We start from the raw sequence: 12,633 nt of genomic DNA, 5'->3' as shown, positions 1-12,633 counted from the left end.
TCTTTAGTCCAGCATTTGCCATTCTGAAATCCTTTTTAAAAAAATCAGAATTTTTGTCAAATGCTAAAATTTTATTCAGTAGTGGTCAAACTTCTGTCCTTTCAGTGCTAAAAATTACCTGTTTGGCCTTTGAAACCATTATTTATATAGCATAGAAGGAAAACAGACATTGCTGTAAATTGTGGATAAGTGTACGTGTATATGTATTTTCTAATTTAAGGAAAAAATGTACAAGTACTACTTAAAGTAGGGATTTAAAATAGTTATATTTAATAGATACATCTGAAAAAATCTAAAACATGGTGTAGTCCTCTTTGACTGCAGGGTTATATAATTATCAGATAAAATTTGAGATAAATTTTTAAAAGTGAGGTTAACAGCAGATAATAGGGTGAGCTGAGGTTATTTTTTCCTTTTGCTGAACTTTATGTGATTCCTGTCCTGCCATTCCTCCAGATTTCCAAGGCCAAGTGCTTCCACCATTCTGATGTCATCTACAAACTCATTGAGTGGACATTACACTTTGCTGTCCAAATAGCTGTTGAAGTTGTTAATTACTCTTGGCTCCAGTATTAACTCCTAAGGTTGTCTGTTCTTCCCTAACTGATACTGAAATTTGGAACCACTTGGCCAATACCTTTTGAGCTAGATAGTCCAACCAGTTTGCTATCTGCCTTTTAGTCCCATCATCTAGTCTATATCCTTCCTGCTCAGCTACAAAGTTTCAGTGCAACTATGTCAGAAACCTTGCTGCTGCTCTTGTCTGTCGCAAAGCCAGGACTTTACTCATAAAAGGGAATCAGGTGCACCACATATGATTTGTACTTGGTAAAATTATGCTAAGTGTTCCTATATGCTTAAAACTTACTTCCAAGAGAACTTGCTCTACCTTCCCAGCATTTAAGATGAGGTTAGAGCAGCTTGTAGTTTCCCAAGCCCTCTTCCTCCCTGTTTTAAAGATGTTCTTACCATCAGACATTTTCAGGTCACTGAGGACCAATTCTGACCACCACAGCTTTTCAGCTATGATAAATAGAACATGTCCTCATAATGACAATGACCATCTTTGTCAGCACTGTTGAATGCATCCTGTCTGGTATCAAGAATTTGAATGTGACTGATTTACTTGAGCAGAACCTAACCCCTTACAATGGGTAGTATTTTATATTCCCCCAAACTTTCCATGTGGACAAGGTGACCTGGGAGGCCAGAGAAAGGACCTTGCCAGTAAAATAGGGCAAAGAAGGTTTTGCATATTTAATAATTTTCTATGTCCTTTATCAATTGGTGGCCTACTACATTCATTGTCAGGCCCATATTTTCCTTGTTCTTTTTGCCTCTGATGTACCTTTTAGATGCCCTTCATCTCATTGCCAAGTTCATGTCCTGAGCTTTGACTTTATTGTTGCCATTGCTGAAAAGCCAGGTGATACCTCCATATTCCTCCTGGGAAATGTGTTTCTTCTTCCACCTCCCATACTTACGCTTTGTTGAATTTCATCTCTATCAGAAGTTCCTTGTTCAGACAATTTGGTGTCCTACTATTGTTTCTAAGCCTTCAAGCACATTCTATCCAGCGTACTACAAGCAAGTGAGTCACTGGCTGATTATGTAGGATTTTTAGGATGAAATATTATTTTAATTTTCAATTATTATTACATTCTGGTATGCATTCAAAAAAATCAAAGATTTCTTAATGTGACTGTACTGTTCTCTGCTTTTGCATTCATATAGTTTGGTGCTGTTGTGTTAAACAGAATAGGAGAGACTGTTTTCTTGTTTCATAGCAGATTTGACTGTAGATGTATAAAGACTGGTCATTTGCTAAGTGATCTCTTTAAATGATTTCTCCTGATGATTCTTCCTAGTGTGTAGCTCATTTTTCCACTTAGATGATTATAGGTGCCAAGGCCTACTACTACAATGGCTTATCTTGCAAAGGAAAGCTCAAAAAGTAAAAGACTGCTCCTATATAACTGGTTAGGGTTGCAATGATGCAAAGGGAGGCTGGAAATTCATTAAGATCAGCTTTACTTTCTGTACCAAAAATGAAGAAGGATTTATACTTTTCAGGTATTGCCTTTTTTTTTCTGAGCAGTTAACTAGTAAAATAGTCATTATATTAAAATATTTCTTTGGGCAATCAGCCAAACACAAGATCACACACTACTGAAAACTGTGTGAAATTGAAAATAGTGATTCACTGTTGAAAATGCAGCGTGAAAAAAATGCATAACAATCTCTTAAAATATACTTTTTCATTGTGTCACATTAATGTCAATTTAGAGATGACAAGAGAGATCAGAAAGCTTATCCAATTAGAGGAATACAGAGTGTCTTCATTATGAGGATTTTTCATGTTGGAAATTGTCACTTTATGTTGGCTTCACCATTGAATTGGTTTCACCACTACTGATGTCTTGAACTCTTTCTGATTTGCATTTCAGTCATCTCTACAGTGGTAGCTTACAAATACAAGAAACCTGCTGGACTCTTATTGGCACATAAAACTGAGAGAAAAATAGGAATCACTTCAAGGGGGTGATGCAGCCAGCAGCTGGGGTTGAATCCAGACTTTAGGGTAATTCCATCCAAGCTGTCTTGGCATGGAAGGACATAATGAACGGTAGTAAGAAAGTACAGAGCAGCCTAAAAGCCCTTTTTATTATAGTGTGCAGAATAGTGCCTAGAATCTGAGCAGCCAATGCACACCTGGGGATGAAATCAAAGTAGAAGAATATTAATTGTGAGCATTTACATTACCCAATCTTTCTGCAGGTCTGTGTGCGCAGTTACTGTTGTATTAACTCTATTGAGGCTGATTATTAACTGTTTTTTCTCATGTGTTCCTTTTTCTAAATCAGTGGAAGTGACAAGGTGGTGCACAGGAAAGGATCTGGGCTATGTAGTGAATGAAGCTGTTGTCACCATTTCTTACCTTTCCTGCTGCAATATAATACTGTGCAGAGACAAGCATCTGATTGCATAACCTAATTAGTACACACAATTCATAATAACTATTTTATAGTACTATTCTGTAGTACTTGATATATATAGCAACACATATTCTACTTTATAGCCTGATTCTGTTTATAACTTAAAACATACCTGGAAATTCTCTGAGAAGAAATTTGATCGGTTTACGAGGTTACTTGGGAAGGTCTGTTTTGATAAGCATATTAGCAACGCCTGTCCAGTTTTTAATTTTGTCAGGTACCTGCTTATGGCCAGTAAGGGTTACAGGGTGCTAGCTAGAAAGACACTTGGCCTGGCTAAATACGGCCATTCTCACATAAAAAGGGTTGTAATAGGTTTTCTTTTCTAGACCATTGTCATCTCTTCATCATGTTTGCATTCCTTTGACTTGATTCAGCAGAATTTTCACCCATGTTCAGACCGTTAGTAACCATAAATCTACTTCAGAAGTTATATTTGTACATAAATATATGCTTAGTAAGCCCTCCATTTGTTTTATGACTGGGTAAGTACAGATTTAGAGCTACAAATTTAAGATCATTTGAATGCATTTACAGTAACATTTCACATTACTAGCAAATGATGTAGTTAATGCAGATTACAAGTCTCACTTTGGAATTTGAACATTTAACACTTTTAAGACTTGATGTTTAAATAGTGTACAATATCACATCCAAATATACATAGGATATTTTAGTTAATCATGATAAGGCATTTCACTTGCAGGATTACACTGTTGGAATAGAAAGAACATTTCACAATGCAACACTTTTATCAAAATACTATTTCATTATATGAATTCACTTTTTGTTGAAACTTTATTTAGGGAAAAATATATTTTGTATTCTCGCAGATGAAAATTTTTCTCTTCACTCTGGAGCCATTTTTCATTATCTGGAAAATATAGTCTCTTATTAAGTAGACAGCTCAAATGCAGAAAGCAAGATTTTAATTTATTGAGATGATGCCTTGATTCACACTGAAAAGTTTAAGGAAAATTCATAGAGCAGACCATGAATAATATTCCAGATTGGAACACAAGGGAATAAATGGGATATTCTGGAAACAGGAGGAAGTTGATTTTTTCACAGCTGTAATCAAAATGATACTTTGAAATGATATAGCATAGAAAGTGATTTCCACATACAAATTTTACATTAGGTGTACTCTCTGAAAACAGCCTCATAAGTACATTTACTCATCTGCTGACTTTCTTTTCTAGTCTAAAGCTCCAAACTTTCTTCAGATTCTTTTAAACATCCTAGTTACAGTTTCCCCTTTCACTTCAGACAAAGGCTCAACATTAGTTCTCTGGAAAGTAAATGGATCAGATTCTCTGGAGACTTGAATGTACCATAATTTTTGCTTTACTTAAAATGGTCTTTAAAAGGGATAATGTTATAAAATGGAGATAAAAGAAAGAACTTCAAAATTATCTTGCAAAAATATAAGGGCAGATAATTTGTAGTTCTTGTAACAGCAAAGAATATAGAAGACAGAAGCCATGAAAGGCTGTAACTCTGGTTTCACCTCTTTCCCAGCAGTGAACCAATTTTATGAGATGTTTTTCATAGGTGTCTTGCTTGAACTTCTGAGTACAGAGTAAAAATGTGAGCTTTATCAGAGGATCTGCTCCATGTGATAGAGTAAGATTTGGTTGACTGCTATTACTTTCAACAAAATAAGTTTCTGGGCAATCACAAGTAATGGCTATGCAATGGTCTCATTTTGTTCTGTCTTGACACATCTCAACTATAATTTTCTTTAATTCAAATGTAACTCTGGTCTTTTTTTCTGGTATAGGTGATAGGTGATTAAATGGAACAGCTTGACAGTGAGAAAGGTGTGAATAAGTAGCTGCAGAACCACATAAACTCTACAGTAAAAGGTCTTCTCAGATCCAATGTTAGACATGTCTGTATGTCCCTAGTAGAAATGTATAGTGATAATTTTTGATAGCTACGTATGATCTTAAATTCATTTAAGAGGCAGAAATGGAAACTTTTCAATGGAGACAAATCAGTATTGTGGATTTTCTAGCAATTGGATTTTTATGACAACTTTGTCTGAAAAGTTTGAAGAAGATTTTTATTTCTCTGACTGCAAGCTTGCTGAAACACTTCTTTCCTTAGTTCCCTTCTGTTGCCTTGTTTTGGCTCATATCTCCTTTCTCCTCCAGATATTTAAATCTTTTGATGCCTACAGTTATCTATTATATTCTCTATCGCTGCCTAAACCACCTATTAATCATACATATTCTGCATTCTTTGTCTGCAACAATGCAAGATAGCTCTCTTTCATGTTCTGTATAATTTTTGTAACTGTTCTTCAACTTTGGCAGAAACCCTGCATTCAATTTTTTCTGAAGTTATCACCACTGGAAAAGTGCATGATCGATGGAGAACATCAAGTAGTCTGTATTGAGTAACTTACACAGTGTATCAAGTAACTTATATGATATTCAGCACCATGGTTTCCAAGCTGTTTTATGGCAATGAAATTCCAAAAATTTTTCTACAATTCTTGAAGAAAAAAAGAATTGTCATCTATTTTTTGGGTAATGTAAATACAGATGTGAATAGATTCTTTTTTTTGTAAATACAGAGAGATCTGCAAGACATTTAATAATCAGTGGTAAAACTTGATGTCATCCTAGTAATTTTCCTCAAAAATCTAATTTGATTTTATAATCACAAAAAGTAAATGTATGAAATAATCCTTAGCCCTAAATATTCCTTTTGAGATGCTTCATTTGTTATATATGCATGAATTAAGAAAAATTCCTCTTCTTCATCAAATGTAAATATATAACTGTACTTTTTTATTCACAGTTTAATTCGTATAAATCTGGACAATAACTATGCTTTTGTTATCTTTATGTTGATGATAAAATATGATGCATCTTTATGATGCTAAAATATCTTGATGTAGAATATGCTTTCAAACCCTGATTGCTCTTCGTGTAGACATGGTGACAAAATCCTGTTTAATTAAATGGTGACAGGATGCAGCCTACACAGAGGTACTAAAAGCTGTGTGGGAGATTAATGCAAAGTCATCAGTAGTCTGGGGTTTCCTCTGGAGACTGTTCTGTAAATTTAGCCTTAATTGAAAACAGGGAAAAAAATATCATAAGATTTTCTCTGTTAAATATAAATGGCATGCTTGCTTAGAGTAAATAATAATTATTTAAAGACATATAAAATATGATATTTTTATTGTAGTAGGGGAGGAAATGAAAAATTAAGGAGGTAGAGGAAAGGCCTTTAAAATCCCAGCTTTAAGATAATAAAATAAGCAGTGCTGACTTCTCTGGTAGCTTAAAAATCTTTAAGCTCTTCATTAACATGCTTGTATTTCAGATGATTGTCATTGATTTTCTTGGTAAAGCAGAGGCTAGATGTATTCTGTCATAGTTTTTATAGAAAAATTGCACAAAATAAAGCAGAAGTTGATACCCTGAGAAGCAGTTGCATCACTGCAGACTAATATACTCTACAGTTCAGATTTCTTTCAACGTTGGTTAGTACTGACTTTGTACTAGAATCTTTTCTGTGGTTCTAACATCCTTACCTCTTAGAATTTTTCTTGCCAAATGCTTTAATGGGTAATAGAATCATAGCCATTGTTCTTTCTATGATCTCCACAGATCCTAAGCATCCTGAATCACAGTTAAAATGTAAATGACATTTAAAATGTAAATGACATTTTAACTGTGGGCTGAGTTGAAGATCCATTATTCCTTCGATGCTCTTGCAAATACGTGCTTGCCCTTACACAAAACTTGCTGATGTCAACCTGTAATTTCTGAGAAAGGTGAGGAATTCATAGCATTTGCTAGATGTAGGAGTTTTCCCTATATTTGAGGACAGGAACTTCAGTATTGGGTTATTTTGTCTTTGATACACCTTGAATATGGAAAAAACCCCAAACAACTGCTAAAAATAATAGTGAGAGCAATCTACCAAAGAACAAGTAGAGATGAGCAACAGACATGTGATTAAAATATCCAGAAAAGTAAAGACTTTTAAGAGGACTGAATGAAAGCAACCCTTAATAATCTTGATAGTAAAGTCAGAGAACACATAATTCAAAGATAATTGAAATACACTTGTTGATGTTGCAATTTTTTAAGAATATTTCAGGTTTTGTTTGTTTCCTTGCACATGTTCCACTGGCAGCTAAGGTAGCTAAGGTAGCTAAGAATGATTTAAGTCAGATAGATCCAAGCATAAAACTTTTTCATTTGAATTTAGACCTTTGCAAATGGTGCCATTGTCAATACAACATTTTTTTCAGTCTCAGAGTGTTAGTATATTCAGTAAAAAAAATTTGCAATGCCTGTCTTGTTTGCTTTGTAATGAGGCCTGATGACAGTGTGAGATAACAGAAGTCATATTCATGCTAGTCCTGTAATACAGCAGTAGCAATTGCTACTCTCTTTTGCACCAATTCATGAGATGCTATTATCATTACAATGAGAGGAATTGCTTTGGGTGATCTCTTTTCACTATTTAGAAATCAAATAAAATAAAAATTTTTGCTGATCATCAGTGTGATTCTAGGATGTCGGACTGGAAGCTTTAATACAAGGGAATTAAGTAAGTTTTATCTGGTTTATTTAATTAGAAATTAAAATACTTTTAAAAATACAGACAGATTGGAAGTAATTTGAAGATATTTTGAGAAATGTTGTAACTCTGCAAAACACAGAAAATTAAATTTATAAGCCAAGATTAATTGTGGTAAAGGTTTTGCCAAGAAGCATGGTGAAGGCAAGCAAAGAAATCTCACTGACAACTATGGCACCAGTTTTCCACATTATGTCAAGGCTTATAAAATGTGCATGAAGTATTACTGAACTAACACAGAGTGCTAAGAAACTGTGATAAGAATAATTACATAATGCTGTTGAAGCTGTTTAAATTACCATCATTCCTCTCCTGTATAGCATTTTCCATAGGGAAGATCAAGATCTGTAAGATAATTAATAGCTACATAGTTACTTACACATAAACATCAATTATATAATGGGCTTAACTAAGAATTAAGGGGACAACCTATTGAAGAATGAAAAAAAGCTTTGGAAAAGGTAGTATGGACAAAGGAAAACAAATCTGGAATATTGTTTCTACTAACAGAGTGGTGTAAGAGTATGAACTAAGAACACAAGAATATAGTTGTGGGTTTTTTTTCTCTCAATGATTTAAACTGAAATTACCCAACAGTTTCTATTTATGACAATGTTTACTGTCAGCAATTATTTCAGTAATTAAAGCAGTAAGTGGATTATAATTTCTTACCCACTATTATATCTCACTCAGAGAAATCGTTAAGTATTGAGCTACTGGTGTTTTTGGGTTTTTTTCTTCAGCATTAAATGAATATTATCTTTCCATCATGAATTAGATCCAAGCCAGATGATTTCACTGTCTGAGTGATCAGTGGCACTCAAAGTCCTGATTCCCTGAAACATGAGCTGTTTGCAGAACCTGAGGACAAAATTTAGTGCTCCACATTTATGATACCTAACAGATAGTAAGAAAATAAACCTGTACTTATTTTATTCTGTAGGTAGATATTTCAAGATTTCTTGCTTCTTGCAAGGATGTCAGGTTACACAAGTTTTTGGTAAAGCATTCGCAAACATATGTGTATGGAAAGCTGCTATATTGATCATGAACACCCTCATGATAATGAATATACAAATAATTTTTTGTTTGAAGGATTCACTATTTAAAAAAAAACAAAAGTCAAGACCCATACCTTCAATCCAGCAGTAACAAAGATGCAAAATTAAAATCTTACAGGTATTCCCCATTAATCCTGAAATGTTAATCAGACACTAACAATAGCTTCTAGGCACTGGTAGGTTTCTGCATCTCTGACCCCATTTTAATCCCTTTTTGAGTACAAATTTAACATGTTCCAGTTGTACTAGACCATGTTCACGCAAGCATGTAGTCACACTGCTCTAAAAGAGGTAATAATGTCTAAGTCTACTATTCTGCCTCTGTAAGTCTCTGTTGATGGGTTAGAGGGTCAGCCTTCACCAAAGCACTCAGTAAATGCTGACCCAAGAGAGGCAGAGCTAGAAATAATTTCAGAGCTTTTGCTGTTTGTGACTGTTGCCTTGGATAGTCACGATCTGGCTAGCATTCCTATAGGGTTTATAAACCCTGCAAGTAGCAGGGAGAAGCTCAGTCTATGTTTGTTTTTTGTTTGGTTGTTGTGGTTTGGATTTTTTTGTTTTGGTTTGGTTTGGTTTTTGCTGTTGATTTGGTTTTTCATGGTTTTGTTTGGTTTTGGTTTTTTTTTCTCTTTTTTTTGTTTGGTTTGCTTGGGTTTTTTAAGGACTGAAAAGTAAGTTTTAATTATTTAATCTTTCTCTATTTCTCTCTGCTTGAAAACCATGGTGAGAGGACAGAGAGGGTTGAAGGGAGCTATGTGGGTGCTAGCTAGAATGATAAGATAGGATCAAAGCAGTCCACCATTTTTGTAAAATAATTAACTTGAAAAGCATGGCATTTTATTGTGCAAACCATTGTCTATGAGATCTTTCACATTTGTCTCTGGAGGGCAGCGCTCTTCTTATGCAAGTGATTCATTTGACAAATGTGAAAGAATTTTCAGCCAACAAATTTCATATTTTCAGAGCATAACTGAAACTGATATATTATACTAGCTTCAGGCAAATATTGCAATTCAAATAATGTTCACTTGTAGCTCAAATATGAGCTGAGCAATCCAAATTTCAATGAAGACAGCAGAAAAACCTCCTAGTGGTTCTAGCTGGAGGGTTATCAAACCAAAATGAGCCAAGTTTAGTAAATAAAGCCATTAATATTTTCAGCAAGTATGAGATGCACAAGTAACAAGTGACAATTTTGATAAATAACACTTTAAAACCATTTATTATACCTCAAGTTAATATCCTTCTATAAAGGTCTTTACTTTGGAGAGTTACAGATGGGAAATTAAATTGGCAATATTCACACTCACTTACCCTCACTAATGAATGCTACTTTCCCCTCTATCCTTCATTTAAGTAATAAGTAATCCACTGACTTGCAAAATTACATTTTACTATTCAAACTGTTAATATTTCTCATTCACCAAAAGCAAGTAATTAACAAACCTTTTACCAGAAATGTAATTTAAGATAATTTATATCTATATGCTTTATTTTTTTAAATATTAAAAAAATATTAAAAAATTAAATACAATTTGTTTATCCTTAATTGGTTTAAAAATAATTTATTGGAAAAACTGACTGATACCAGTTCCTAACTTTCTAATAAAAAATATGTAGTTTCATACATGTTAGAAATTTTGACACTTTAATTAGCTTCAATTTTTGGTCTGTATCTGACAAAGATTAGGTATGTGTTAATTAAGCTGTCCAGTAATTGAAATATATTTTACAGGAGAATGTAATTTTCTCTTGAATGTTGTTTCCAAGAAGAAAATAAACTCTATTATTCATTCTAATGGTAGTGGATAGATCTACTGCTTCATTAAATAAATAAATAAATAAATCCAGAAGCATTTTTGGGAGCAATTAACTGAAATCTATTGACATGAGCCTTTCCATTTTTTTGCCTTCTTAATACTTGGCAAGAGTGAACTGAAATACCTGTATTGCTTTTCCAAAAAAGTGACTATTTTAAAGTTTATTTTAAAAACATTTTTATTTTCTGCATCTTGCTTTATAAGGTTGGAGAAAAATATTAAAACTTATGTGAGAGTTTGAAGGAATGAAAGGGATGCGGAGACAAAAAAAAGAAAAATCTGCCTAAAAAAGAGTTATTTCAAGGTTGGATACAAAACATACTGATTCAGTTACATGCACGGAATACCTAGTAGCCTTCTTTTTGCTCTTTAAGTGAACTTAAATAGCAGAGTATTTCAAGGTATGTGTGTGTGATTAATCCAAACCATCATTAAAAATTATGAAACTAATTAAGACAATGAGTAGCGAGCTTCAGATATGGTTTGAGTAATACAAAGGAGACAAAGAATTATACTGCCTAGTTCTGAGTAAACATCTTACCAGCTTTATGCAAAACTCTCCTGACTTGGAGTTTGATTAAGCACTCCAGTTCTTTCTGTTAATTTGTTTTGGATTTTTTTCTTAGTGTTTGTTGGTTCAGTGAGGGTTTATGCTTTTTCACTGAGAACTGAGTGAAACTAGGTTTGAATGAGGTTTGCTTTTAACTAGTAAGCTTTCTTGTTTGTGGAAATCAGAGTAAAATTAAGAGGCTTTAATGCTGCACAAGTCTTAACAATTAAATGCTCCTAAACCCCTGCAAACTGAAGTTGTTATATTTCATACAAGTGTACCCTTAATAAAACACCTAGGATGCCACCCACGTTCCTCTGCTTGAAGTGAGCATATCAGTAATTTAACTGATAGAGTGGAAAAGAAACTGGAGAAGTGCCTTCATCCTTCAGACCTTGTTCAAAATGGGCTAGATTCTCACTCTGTGATTTTTCCAGATCAATGAGTGATATACAGTTTTATTATTCAGGAACTACTTTGGAAATCAAGTTGCAATCAAGGTATCACTGTCCCCTATTGCTACAAAAGGAAGAAACTCCAAAGAGCCTCTCCTGGGGCTTATGCTTCATTAAATCTGCTGCTGTGGTACAGTGGGGAAGAGGAGGTAGTGGGAAGAGCACTGACTGTGTTAAATCTCTCCTCTCTTGCTCCTGTACTATCCGACTGGGAAAGTAATAACTGTTGCTGTTGTTTCCTCCTCCAGCTGCAAATCAAGGCAGTCAAGGAAATGTTTTTAAGATCTGCCCCCTTCCACATTCAGTAATTACATAGAACTAGCAGGAATATAACTTGTGATTTTTAGTGTGCTCCTGAAATAGACGGAGCCTTTGCTCAGTGTTCAAAGTGGGAGGATACATGAAATTGTGATCTTAATGGGGGCAAAATGCCTTTCATCTCAATCAGCTCAGCTTTTCATAAATACAGCTCCCCATCAGCCCTAGGCATGTCAAAGCCCAGGCCTTAGCTGTGTCTTTCCGTATACCTGCAGTATCAAACACATGGTTCTTACACACTTGACAGATTTTAAATTACATGGGTAAAAGGAGAGGGTTGGTTTTTGTGTGTCAGGGTGTTTTTCTTCTTTTTGGTGGAGTTGTGATGAATGTATTCCACAGGACTGAACTCAGTGCTTTAATACACAGAACAAGAACACAATTTATACAGAGAGACTATGCTCTTGCAATAGGAATTTTGATTCAAAGAAACATCCTTTTAGCATACTGTCTGTAAGAAGCAGAAACTGTGCGCACAAGGAACTGTTAGCTTTGTGTTTGTATTCAGATTTTGAAAGCCATGTAGTAGTCTGTATTATAGTAAATACTTAAATGAATATGATTTCTGTTTCACTTTATACTCTAAATTAATTTGGTATTTTTGCCACACCTATTCTAAGAAAAGTAGATCTTTGAATCAATCATGACTGGACACAGGGAAAGTTAAAGAACACTCAGAAATTTCATCTGTCAGGTAACTAATGAAGTATTTTGATTATGCTTATATATAGAAGGCAGTAGATTAGATAGCTAATAAAATTACAGAGCTTTTTCTGTTTGGGGGTTTTGCATGGATTTTTTTTTTTGTTGGACTGTTGGGGG

This window comes from Melopsittacus undulatus, chromosome Z, assembly GCF_012275295.1.
Source record: "Melopsittacus undulatus isolate bMelUnd1 chromosome Z, bMelUnd1.mat.Z, whole genome shotgun sequence".
NCBI lineage: Eukaryota > Metazoa > Chordata > Aves > Psittaciformes > Psittaculidae > Melopsittacus > Melopsittacus undulatus.
Note: the sequence above shows the minus strand (reverse complement) of the source record.